This window comes from Schistocerca piceifrons, chromosome 2 (genome assembly GCF_021461385.2).
Source record: "Schistocerca piceifrons isolate TAMUIC-IGC-003096 chromosome 2, iqSchPice1.1, whole genome shotgun sequence".
Taxonomy (NCBI): domain Eukaryota; kingdom Metazoa; phylum Arthropoda; class Insecta; order Orthoptera; family Acrididae; genus Schistocerca; species Schistocerca piceifrons.
The window spans coordinates 249,358,678-249,372,282 of NC_060139.1; positions in this window are offsets into that span (position 1 = coordinate 249,358,678).

Here is a 13,605-nt window from a genome sequence, read left to right on the forward strand (position 1 = left end):
AAACAAATAAGTATAGAACAATATTTGAGCAGAAACAAGCAAAAAGGAAGAAACAGCAACACACTTGGCAAATGTCAAACCTACAAATACAATAACAAGGCTGTCATTAATGAATAGTTACGTAACAAAAATACTGTAATAATGAGAAAGTGCCAAAACTGAGTGACAGTATAATCCTACAAACAACTATGGAGCAGTATGTGAACATGCACTAGAAAGAAGAAAGAAAGAGGAACACTAATGCTGATCTGAATTTAAATTAAATGTATGTGATACTGTAAATATGGCACACTACTGCCTAGCTGTGAATGAAACCAATTTAAATATTTATCACCATGATGTCCAATCACTGCATAATAATATTGATGCAGTTAATGTGTTACAACAGACAAGCAAAAGATAGCTTACTGATACGTATTTCTTAGAAAAGGCTTAATCCTGAATTAATTCAACATAAAAAAAACCACATTCATTTTATCTTCCTACAATTTCAGAAATAACAGCAATCAGGATAGCAAAGCGATTTATGTAAAGGAAAATATACATTTTACTACCCTACATGAATTAACTTAAACAAATGTCAGAAGGTACCATGAGGCTGATGCTATAAAAATTACTAAGTCCAGCAAGGTCACTGTTACAGTTTACCAATCACTATCTGGATATTTGGAGCTTTACTTAAATAAAATGGAATCATTGCTAAAGAAGTAAATAAAATGGAATGTGGTGTGAAATTTGTCAAAACTTCAACAATAATTTTATCACAGAAAGTAGAAACATGAGAGCCCCTTTTGAGCCTTGCTAAATTCCACAGTTTAAATGATGAAGTAAATGCTGCTACAGGAGTAACAGACACTTTCAGAACAGCTTTAGACCAGAGTCAAGAAGAGTTTTATGGCACTTCACTATGATTTTTCAATGTAGGCTTTAGTGAACATCGTGCTCAAATATTAAGCTTTAAAGTAAAAGGTAGTACTGGGAACAACATGTCTATGAGAACCACACTTAGCTGCTATAAAAGGATAACACAAAACACTTCAGAGTAAAAGATAGTATTGGGAACAACATGTCTATGAGAACCACATGTAGATGCTATAATTAGGATAATTTAAAATATTCCAGCAGTTTAATAAACAAAGAAAAACGGCCACAGCTTTATAAAATTAATGACATAAATGAAATTTAATACCTTTATTGATTTATATATTAACTCATTGCTTTCAGATTGCATTTCCACAGAAAACTGTAACCATAAGGAGCAATTTTAGAACTCAAGGGAAATAAGGGTTTCATGCCAGAAGAGACTACTACATAAAATCTGTAATCTGAATAATTCTTCACTTGAATTACACAAATATTATATAAAAAAATATTCCAAACTACTAAGAAAAGTACAAAGAGGAGCAAAAATAATACATAATGATAATTACATATGTAATTCAAGAAATAAAGCAGGGCCATACAGTGTTACATACAATGAAAATGGTGAAAATAGAGCATCATGTAATATCGTATTTTACGGACTACAAGACACTCCGGACTATAAGTCTTACCTTAATTTTTAAGCCTTTTTTTTTTTTTTTTTTTTTAGAAAATAACATTTTTATCATCTTTATGATTAGTTTGCAAGTCCAGACTAAAAAAATTCTTACTTTATAAAACCAAATAGACCTCTAAAATCTCTGAAAATCGTCATATGACCTTTCTTCTACCTTCTTTTAGTCATCGCTTTGTCCTCTTCTCATGTAAGATGATCTTCACTGCCATCGAGAGTGTTACTTATGCCGCACTTCTCAAAAGATTTAATAATAATGTCTTCTCTCACTCTAGACCATGACTGTTTTATCCACTGACACACTTATTTCATTGTAGATCGTTTTAAAGCTCCGTTTGACATGAATTCATGTTGGGTTCCATTCATCATCCATTTGTTCCATTCCTCTCTCACATAAACTTTGAATGGTTTATTTATTAAAACATCAAGAGGTCGCAATTTTAAAGTAAGTCCACCCAGAACAACAGCAAGCTCTGTATTTCCCTGTCTCAATTTCTCTTTCATAAGAAGAGAACTCTTCTTCAATAAAGCACCTTTCCTTCTCTCCCACACACTGTCAGTCAGTAATTTCATTCCAGCCTCGTCCATCAAACCCTTGTCATGTATGTGAACAACACCTGGAAGTATTTTAGAAGGTTTTGGCATTATTTTGCTGTTGAACATGATCATTGGATTTAGTACTATCAGCACAACATGAAAGAAAAACACTGTAGTGTATTTTTTTGTGGCCACTTGTTTTTATAATTACATTTTTAGCACCTTTCATGGCAGTAGTTCTATTATTTGCCAGATCAAATGTCAGAGGAGTTTCATCCAAATTCACAATTTGGCTTAGTTCCACACTTGTTTTCTTTCGTTGCTGAATAATAAAGCGACGAAAAGATAATATTTTCTCTTCATACTCGTTACATTTTCTGAGATATTTTGAATTTGGTTCAAAAGCTAAGTCCATGACAGTTCATAAACCTGTAGTGTGATGGTGGCATGGGAAGGAGAAAGAGTTAACAAACTTGTGAATCCCCGTACCTCATGTTCGTCACGTTGGTGCACTGCTGCTGCCAGTTGAATCCAATGTTGCCAAATAGAGATAGGTTTCCTGCAGCACGGAATATACGGCCATTTTTAAGACTGGTGGAAATTTTAAATCAAACACTGGACATTTTTTAATTAATTTCAAATATATAATGCACTTAAATTTGGAGGCAATTTTCCAAAGAAAAAAGTGCATCTTATAGTTCATAAAATATGGTAACACTATCAGAAGAAAATAAAAAAGTAATGAACCTCTTAGAAGTAGCCAACACATGGCAACTTTTTCACAGGTGTTGCAGATAATAAAATGAAACATAAATAGACTGTCCAGTCTAATAAATACAAAATAAGTGCTTCTGCTAGGCCAATGAACATCCGCACTATCACACAAGAAGAAGTAGTAAAATCGATAACAGAACTTACAAATACAAACTCCGGGGACATCAATAATATTCCTGAAACAATCTTGAGGAAGAAGAGTGCTGAATTACTTACACACTGATATGACTGCTCAATTCAAGCAGGTACTTCCTCTGATGTATTGAAAACATCTACGATAATTCTATCATATAAAAAAGATAATGTAAGATAACTACAAGTCCATCACAACTTCTTCTTGCACTTCAAAAATATTAGAAAAAGTTAAATATGACACACTAATGGAATCAACAGGAGTATTTATTGATCTATCAAAAGCTTTTGAAATGGCAAATCATAACATTCTGCTGTCAAAACTGGAAAAGTATGGAATTCAACGTCAGTCCAACAGCTCAATCGGCTCCCTTCTGAGCGATCACAAAAAAGCAATAAGCATCAAATACATTAACGTCAGCCTTAAAACTATTTCTGAACACTTATTAAAATACAATCTAATTAAATTCAGTGTACATCAAGGATCACTGTTTCTTTGTACTTTGACAATATAAATATAAGCAAGGAACAAGACAGATTGCTTCTCCTCTTTGTGTTGCAGATAGGCACAACAAAAAGATTGTTGCACATCTAGCTTTTGGACACAGCCATCTTCAGAAAGGAAGGGTCCAAGTGTCAGGGACAGTGGTCATGTGTGCTTGCTTATATGAATGTGTGTGTGTGTGTGTGTGTGTGTGTGTTTTCTTTTCTGAAGAAGGCTTTGGTCAAAAGCTGAATGTGTAACAGTCTTTTTAATGTGTCTGTCTGCAACTCAGCATACCATATTTATGGTAAGTAGCAATGTGTCTTTTTCCTAATATGGTTAATATTCCAATCTGTGGTTTCCAGTGTTTAAATTTAAACATGGATGATTATAAAATTATCATATCTGCAGACATCACAATTCTGTTAAATGGGGAAAGCATGGAAGAATTACAGAAAACAGTGTACACTGTCACCAAACAACTTATGAACTGTGCACAGAATAATCATCTTATAATAAATAGTAAAAAAAAAGACTATTGCAGAAAAATTTCACAATGCTCTGAACAAAGAAATGTACATTCCCTTTCTCTCTAACAATGATGAACCAGTTGGTAATAGAACATACAACAAATTCTTAGATTTATGGCTGCAAAGCGATGTGCAACAGAATAAGCATAAATAGAATATCTTAACGCAAATTTGAGTGAGACCTGCCAATTTCTGTGCTCACTAAAATCTTGCTATAGTGAGGAAACAGTAATGAGTGTATTCGATGTCTACCTCCATTCTCACCTTAAAAATGACATAATAAAAGCAGCTTTCAGGAACACAGACCTAGAGATTCATGTGAAGCACTGTTTAAGATCTGTGGTATCTCTCCTTTACTTTGTACCTACATCAAGAAAACTCTTGCACTCTTTAAAATAAATGTAATAGGTAAGAACAGCAGATTGTAAAAAACTATGATAATACCACTTTCACTTTACTAGACGAAACAAAAACTTACGTATGACCCCACAAAAAATTCCTATACCAAAACTGTCCTTTCCACTTGGGAGTTAAACTTCATAAGAAAGTTCCCGAAAAAATAAAGCAAATACTGAAGTCAATACCTTTTGGGAAATCTTCAAAGTTGTGTTACAATGGTAACACTGACAGCAGAGTCCTGGGATGTTTGGTTGGTTAACTTTAAAACTAACAACAATGTAGGAAAAGAAAGATTGCTGCTTACCGTAAAGATAGCACGTTAAGTTGCAGACACGCACAAATAAATGACACTTACACAAAGCTTGCAGCCACTGCCTTCACCAGAAAAAGAAAGAGAAGCACTCACCATTCATTCACACTATGAAACACACCTCACACACACGAGTACCAACTCTCCAGCAGCTCAGACCAGAATTAAAAAACTAACGGTAATTCAGATGCCACGGGCCTGCAGAATAATAAATAGATGTGAGAAGGAATAATGAAATAATTAAATCATTTAAGTTTGGTCAATATAATAGCTGACATGGGATTTGTAGGTGTGGTGTCACCGCCAGACACCACACTTGCTAGGTGGTAGCCTTTAAATCGGCCGCGGTCCGCTAGTATACGTCGGGCCCACGTGTCGCCACTGTCAGTGATTGCAGACCGAGCGCCGCCACACGGCAGGTCTAGAGAGACTTCCTAGCACTCTCCCCAGTTGTACACTCGACTTTGCTAGCGATGGTTCACTGACAAATTACGCTCTCATTTGCCGAGACGATAGTTAGCATAGCCTTCAGCTACGTCATTAGCTGCGACCTAGCAAGGCACCATTATCATTTGCTATTTCTCTTGTGATGCATGTACCGTCAAGACCTATGTTCACCACTTATGGATTAAAGTTAAGTATTCCAGCAGCTTCGTACTTTATTTGCTAGTCTCAATTACTTTACCTGCTTCAGACCTCACGCCAGCCTGCGTGAGCTTAAACGCGTGCCTTTCGGCTTCCTCTCATAGTGACTTGGCTGTCTTGCCAAGTCACAACAGTAGGTGAAATTATGTTGTGTCTTTCTGACACAACAAAAGATTGTAAGGAAAAGAATACCATATCTACAGCTGTGGAAAGGATAGACTGCTACACACCATAAAGATGACATGTTTCGAGTTACGGACAGGCACAACGAATAGCCTTCATCAAAAAAGAAAAGCATGCATGCATCCACATAAACAAGCACACCTCACACATACATGGCCAATGTCACTGATCATTGTGTGTGCGTGTGTGTGAGAGAGAGAGAGAGATATCTGACAATGCAACACAAATATTTGTTCATCACCTGTGTCAAACGTCATGCTCCAACCTAGAATAAAAATGAAAACAAGTCACAAGTAAGGCTGGGATGCTACACAGCACAGACTAATTTTAAGTAGATAGCTAGAGTATTTTAGGACTCAGTGGGTAAACAAATAAATCTGAATTAGTCTCATAGCATTTTCCAATCTTCATGAGAACTGCTCGAAAGTAACGTGCTCCTAAAACAGCATGAACATCTCAGATTTATTTTATAAGCATAACATGATGTCATAGGAGCAATGATGTACATGACATAATCTACTATTAAAAAATCATCCATAAAATACTTGAAAATGGCCTAAGGCCAAAATTGTACAATCGTACGTGAAATAAAGAGAATGGTAGCTGAAGGCTTCAAGAAATCTTTCAAAAAATTCATCACGGCTGCATGCCCTATCGCATTGAAAATTAAGCACAAAGTAGATGCAAAGGGTCAAATTTCCATTAAGGGATTGAATTATGATGAGGGCTTCTTTGCAGGAAATTTATTTTTGTACCTTGGTTAAGAAGATCTAATCCACTAATATTTTATTACGCTCACAAATGCATCAATCCAAGGATTATTAGTTTTCTTTTGTTTTAATTAACCTGTTTTATGTGTGTAATAAGCAGTTTAATCAATAAACACCAGTTCTTGTATGAATTTTTAAGTGAAACAGGGTGTATATGTGGACAAGGGAAAAAAATTCCCACTTTTTCTGTGTTAAGTGACAGTATATGTTCCCTCGAATGGTAAAACTTATCAATCGTTTGAAAGGTTAAGGTTTTATACACAGGCGTAGAACTTCCCAGCACTTTAGAAAATGAAACCAAGAAAAAAATGTATTTTGGAAAGATCTTTGTTGTGCAGCAATAGGTACACTGCATATTACAAAAGTATATATTCGAATTCTACCAAACACAGAATGTTAGTTTCCAAAGCACTGAAATCAAGATTGAAATGCACTTTTGTAAGCCAATCATAGCTCATGTCACGTGATCGTGCCAGCCAATGTTACCAGATTTTCAGAGCATAGAACACAGGATGTAGTCAGCCTTCACCTACATCACTGTTAAGTAGCACAAACACACAAACAGGAAAAGTTATGGGTTTAAATTAATATACATATTGTACCACAACAAAAACTAAGCTTTCACATATAAAATTGGTCTTTTTTTGCATGTGTTACACTTTGATACAGCACACAAATGTGCCAGTAAAATTTTAAGTAATGACATAAATGTGTGGTCTTCTGGGCTCAAAATTCTTCTAAGTAGCTGGCCCTTAAAGCATTAAGCTTTCAATGAGAATCAAATGCTCTGCGATTTAAGAAATTCTGACCACATTCACACACGTAACATAATTAATGTTGTGTAAAATGAAATTTACTTTGAAAGTCTACATCTACATCTACATTTATACTCCGCAAGCCACCCAACGGTGTGTGGCGGAGGGCACTTTACGTGCCACTGTCATTACCTCCCTTTCCTGTTCCAGTCGCGTATGGTTCGTGGGAAGAACGACTGTCTGAAAGCCTCCGTGCGCGCTCTAATCTCTCCAATTTTACATTCGTGATCTCCTCGGGAGGTATAAGTAGGGGGAAGCAATATATTCGATACCTCATCCAGAAACGCACCCTCTCGAAACCTGGCGAGCAAGCTACACCGCGATGCAGAGCGCCTCTCTTGCAGAGTCTGCCACTTGAGTTTATTAAACATCTCCGTAACGCTATCACGATTACCAAATAACCCTGTGACGAAACGCGCCGCTCTTCTTTGGATCTTCTCTATCTCCTCCATCAAACCGATATGGTATGGATCCCACACTGATGAGCAATGCTCAAGTATAGGTCGAACGAGTGTTTTGTAAGCCACCTCCTTTGTTGATGGACTACATTTTCTAAGCACTCTCCCAATGAATCTCAACCTGGTACCCGCCTTACCAACAATTAATTTTATATGATCATTCCACTTCAAATCGTTCCACACGCATACTCCCAGATATTTTACAGAAGTAACTGCTACCAGTGTTTGTTCCACTATCATATAATCATACAATAAAGGATCCTTCTTTCTATATATTCGCAATACATAACATTTGTCTATGTTAAGGGACAGTTGCCACTCCCTGCACCAAGTGCCTATCCGCTGCAGATCTTCCTGCATTTCGCTACAATTTTCTAATGCTGCAACTTCTCTGTATACTACAGCATCATCCGCGAAAAGCCGCATGGAACTTTCGACACTATCTACTAGGTCATTTATATATACTGTGAAAAGCAATGGTCCCATAACACTCCCCTGTGGCACGCCAGAGGTTACTTTAACGTCTGTAGACGTCTCTCCATTGATAACAACATGCTGTGTTCTGTTTGCTAAAAACTCTTCAATCCAGCCACACAGCTGGTCTGATATTCTGTAGGCTCTTACTTTGTTTATCAGGCGACAGTGCGGAACTGTATCGAACGCCTTCCGGAAGTCAAGAAAAATAGCATCTACCTGGGAGCCTGTATCTAATATTTTCTGGGTCTCATGAACAAATAAAGCGAGTTGGGTCTCACATGATCGCTGTTTCCGGAATCCATGTTGATTCCTACATAGTAGATTCTGGGTTTCCAAAAACGACATGATACTCGAGCAAAAAACATGTTCTAAAATTCTACAACAGATCGACGTCAGAGATATAGGTCTATAGTTTTGCGCATCTGCTCGACGACCCTTCTTGAAGACTGGGTCTATCTGTGTTCTTTTCCAATCATTTGGAACCCTCAGTCCCTCTAGACACTTGCGGTACACGGCAATGCTTTTCTAACCACCATTCGCAATATTTTCCCATGACCATGAATTCATTTCAGGGGGGAGTTGTCAGAGCGCGCGTTACTGTGCCTGCACAGCTATGATACGCAGGAAACCTGTACGTTCATTTATATGAAGGCTGGAACTTAAATAGTGGCAACTATTTATTCACAACCAATACAAAAGAGCTACATGTTTGCACCTGTTACTGTCCTTCAAAGTAGTCACCAGCGTTGTGCAGAACCCGTTGCCAGCGATGTGGAAGGCGTAGTATACCATTAGCAGAGCCTGTTCTGTTGATGGTGCAAAGTGAGCGGTCTACTGCCAGTCGAATCTCTGGAACAGTTTTGAAGTGAATGCCATGAACTGGTCCCTACATCTTCAGAATCAAATCAAAGTCACATGGACTTAAGTCCGGGGAGTATGGTGGATGCTACAGTACTTTCCAGTCCCATCGACCGAACAGAGCATCCACAGCTTGCGCTGTATGCGCCTGCGCATTGTCGTGCAGAGTGATGGGTGGGTTGCGCAGAAAGCATCATCACTTCTTTTGCAAAGCTGGTCGCAGGTGATGCTTCAAAAACGAACAGTAACACTGTGCATTGATGGTGTGCCCTGGAGGAACGTAATGCTTTAGAATAACACCATCACAGTCATACACAAGAATCACCATAACTTTCACCATACTGGGACTCTGACGCACTTTCACTTTCACGGCGACTCATAATGACGCCATTTGTTGGATTGGCATTTCAGTTTTGGCTCATATGATGTGGCCCATGCCTGATCCAGTGTTACGATATGGCGTAAGAATAGCTCTCCTTCGCACTCGCAGCACTCCAAGTACGTCAGAGCAGTGTTGTAATGCACCCATTTCTGCATTTCTGTCAACTCATGCTGAACCCATCATGATGCAATTTTTTGCATGCCCAGGCGTTCCTTCAGCATGCGAAGCACAGTCGTATGTGCTAATCCGGTTTCGTGTACGAGCTCACGAATCATATGGCATCGATCACCACTAATGCGGCAACAGCATTCACTTCTTCTACAGAGACGCTAGGACGACCTGCCCGATGCATGTCTGCCATAGTTTGGCCGACCATGGTTGACAGCTTTTACCCAAAGTGCCACTGTTCAGTGCAGTAATGCCGATTCCCCGCATGCCTCTTGAAGCCCTCGATGACACTGTCGTGCTGTACAACCTCTGGCACATTCAATCTTGATCCAACTCCACTGTTCCTGTTTCGAAAACACATAGAGTAAATATCTCTGGAGTGAGCATTGTGTTCTGCGCACGTTGTCAACATTAAACCAGGACTGTCACGTGTTTTCGGGACTTCGCTGTGTGTGTGTGCTTTCTGCAGCGTTTGAAATTTGTAATATCAAGAGTTTTTCTTGTGTTTCACCGTTTGTTGGTGATGTAATAGCAATGGTGAATTGTTGTTGTTGCTACGGATGCAAAGAAAAATATGTGAATGGAGGGATAATGGTTCAAATGGCTCGGAGCACTATGCGACTTAACTTCTGAGGTCATCAGTCGCCTAGAACTTAGAACTAATTAAACCTAACTAACCTAAGGACATCACACACATCCATGCCCTAGGCAGGATTCGAACCTGTGACCGTAGCCATCGCTCGGCTCCAGACTGTAGCGCCTAGAAACACACGGCCACTCCAGCCGGTAATGGAGGGATAGTAACTTTTCATGGGTACATACCATGTAGCGCTAATTATAGTTATCATATTAGTAAGAGACACTGTATATGTTTAAAAATTTCGAGACGCATTATAATTAAGGCTTGATTCTGTAGACCTATTTTTCTACGATTTTATGACTATATAATAGATATTACGGCTCGTACAAAAGCTTACAAACAATCGCTTCCTCACGTAAATTTGCTAGTGGAACAGGAAAGGGAACGGATAGTTGTTTCAGCAAATACTATCCTCCATGCATTTATCAGTGACTTTTCGATTATTTATGTAGATTACTCAGTCTACTCTTTATTTAATAAACTGGGAGCAAGTACGTAAAATGCGATAAATAAATACTTCAAAGTGTCAGCAGTAAGAAAAATTGTGCTTTAGGTCGCAAAAACGACAAAATAAATACGCAGAAATAGCAGAAAAAAGGACGAATTAGCAGAGATATAATTGCTAATGTGTGGCAAATTCGGTGTTTTTCGGACACTAGCAAAAGTACTAGCGTACTGTCAAGTCGTTTTGCAAGACTATCACTGCAAAAATGTACGTCAGGCTCTGTAATACTATAAAGTGCCCTATCATACCGAAAACTACCAAAAATCGAGTGCACCTGAATGTGACACCTATTGCAAAGAAGCAGGGTTTAATATCACTTGCCCTTAAAAGTTACATAGCTGGTTTATTCCCGGTATCAAATGGATACTGTTGAAATGTCTGCGCAACATTTATAAATAATCCACGACACGTACGAAAAGAATCCGTCTGTACTAGGGATGTAGTGACATTCTAAATATACAGGGCGCTATACGGACACACACACGACGTCCCGAGATCACATGACCAGGCTGGCAATGTATGTTGACAACACAAAATCTGTTCTGCGCATGTGAATGCTCGCTCCAGAGATATTTAATCTATGCGAAAACATAGTGACACCATTACGTTAGACCGCCCGCTCACAAGCGACTGTGTTTCCCTCAATTGTGCACACGCCGGTGATGTGGAATGGGCAAGTCCATTTGCTCGGAGGTAAGGTAGGTATGTCAACAATGTGTGCTATCAGCGATAATAGTAGATTCCATTGCACAGTGTCTCCACAGCAGTGTTGCTACTATTTAAGTTCCAATCTACGTATATAGCATTAAGAGATCTTACATTAAGCCGTGTTCACACATGCAATAAAAGCGTCGCCATGTATAGTGACATACTGCAGTTGCATTGGAGATGCATGTGTGAACTCCCAGTTTTTAGTGGCACAACTTAAGAGATGCAACTTTTGACACATCACTAAAAGTTCACTTTGGTTGTACCTTGTTGAACCACTCTGCTATCACCACTACTTTGTTAGTGGCAGTATTTCAACACTCGAGCATTCTGTCAAGTTATCGTGCTGTAATTGCTGCTGTATGCCATTCAATCTCAGGGTTGGCACGTGCACTTCTGCAGCTTCTAGAACTACAAGAACAGCAGCCTATCTTTGATTTTCTGCAGCAGTGTGCAGCAGTGTGCGCGCGTGCGCACACACAAAACAATGACGTATCCCACAGTCTTAAAAGTATATCATGTAAATTTTGTAATCTGTGAGACCAAGCAATGTATAAATGGTGGATTATACACATGAAATAATTCCAGAGGGTCAGGTGGCAGCTGTTAAACTAAAAACAGTTATTTGAAATGCCAGTATCAATTAATATAGTAAGAGTCTAAAATCTTGGAAGAAGGTGAGTCTGCCAATGATATTTACATGCCAGCTGTTTGTTAGTTTGCCTTGCAGACAGCATTTCGTCTCTGGGTGTTATTGCTTTTATAAACGTGTTTGTTTTGCCTGATTTATCCCTGTGCAAAATCTATTTTCAGATCCAACATTTGTGTAACTTTTATCACAGCTCTAAATGTGTTTGTTTCCCCTGATTTATCTCTGTGCAAAATCTATTTTCGGATCCAACATTTGGGTTTCATCTCCCTTGTATTTAACTCTTGTCACAGCTCCAAAGCCATAATTTGCACTTCATACCCACCCATATGCTTCCAATTGATGCCATATTGAAAGCTGTGCAACTCAGTAGAATTTGTGGCATCCTATGTGGATGGCAGCTCACGATAAAACTACAAAAAGCCACAAGCTGTGGCGCCACATTACATGCATCTGTGAACCCGGTGTTACATCCTAAATGAAACAGGACATCATAGCAATGGAATTTCGTAAACCGCACTAAATTCATAATTCGGCTTAAAGGGCACATTTACATCCAGATTCACAAAGTAGTAGTCCCCAACCTGATATCAAACTTTTTACTTTGGTTTTCAGGAAGCACATTTTCTTGGAGTAGCAGTACTGTATTATCTCATGTTTAGTTCTTTATTATGGCATAATGTCATACATCCCAGAAGATAAAAACATGCACTTGAAATTCCGGAAACATTTGGCACTAGCCAACAGCGTTTCAAATAAATTGACTGCCTCTGCGGATAAGATTAACAAAAGCCAAATCTTTTTAGCAAATTGACAAAAATAACTTTGATGTTCTGCAGGGAAATTAATGCCTCACTGCCAAAAACCTGGAGATACAATAAAATCAGAGAACTGAAACTAATAACATATTTTAGCCTCCTATAATTATGTGAACGTATTTTAATTCACTCGATACCTCCGGGCCACATACATATGTTTTGTTTTCGTTTGACTTGAGAGTTGTAAACGAAGAGGAAACAGCAAAATCACTAAAATGCCAATCAATTTCACATGCTCACGAAGGTACCAACTGCTCAAATGAACCTAATGTAAACCGTTGTGACATCACGCTCATTGGAAGCAGTTTTTTGTTATGAAGTACTGCTTAGTCTTCATTCTAGATCCTTTGTCACATATTGCTATTGACTGACACTTGTGTGTGCACTGTCTTTTGTTGCTGTAAATGGCGCATTTCATTTGCAACTTAAAATTTTATTTTGGCTTCCCTCGTTTATGTTTTACTGCTGCAGTATTATTTTGTCATAGCAGGCTAAAGTAAAATACTTTGTCAGAGTATCAGTTCTTACCAGTCAAAACTACAAAAATTTAACTGAAAATTCCTGGAATTCTAAAAAATCCCAGGTTTTTCCCAGTTTTCTCCCAGATGAAAAAATTCCCAGGTTTTTTCAGTTGTCCCAAGGCGTCTGCAACCTGTGAAAGATTATAATTACAAAATATCTGAATTCATCAAATACATTACATGTATGTGACAATCCCACAGGTGAGAAGCTTGCTAAACCTCTCCAGCTAAAATGCCGCACCTACTGGTTTTGATGTAACAGACCTTCATTTAAAATGGTAGACACT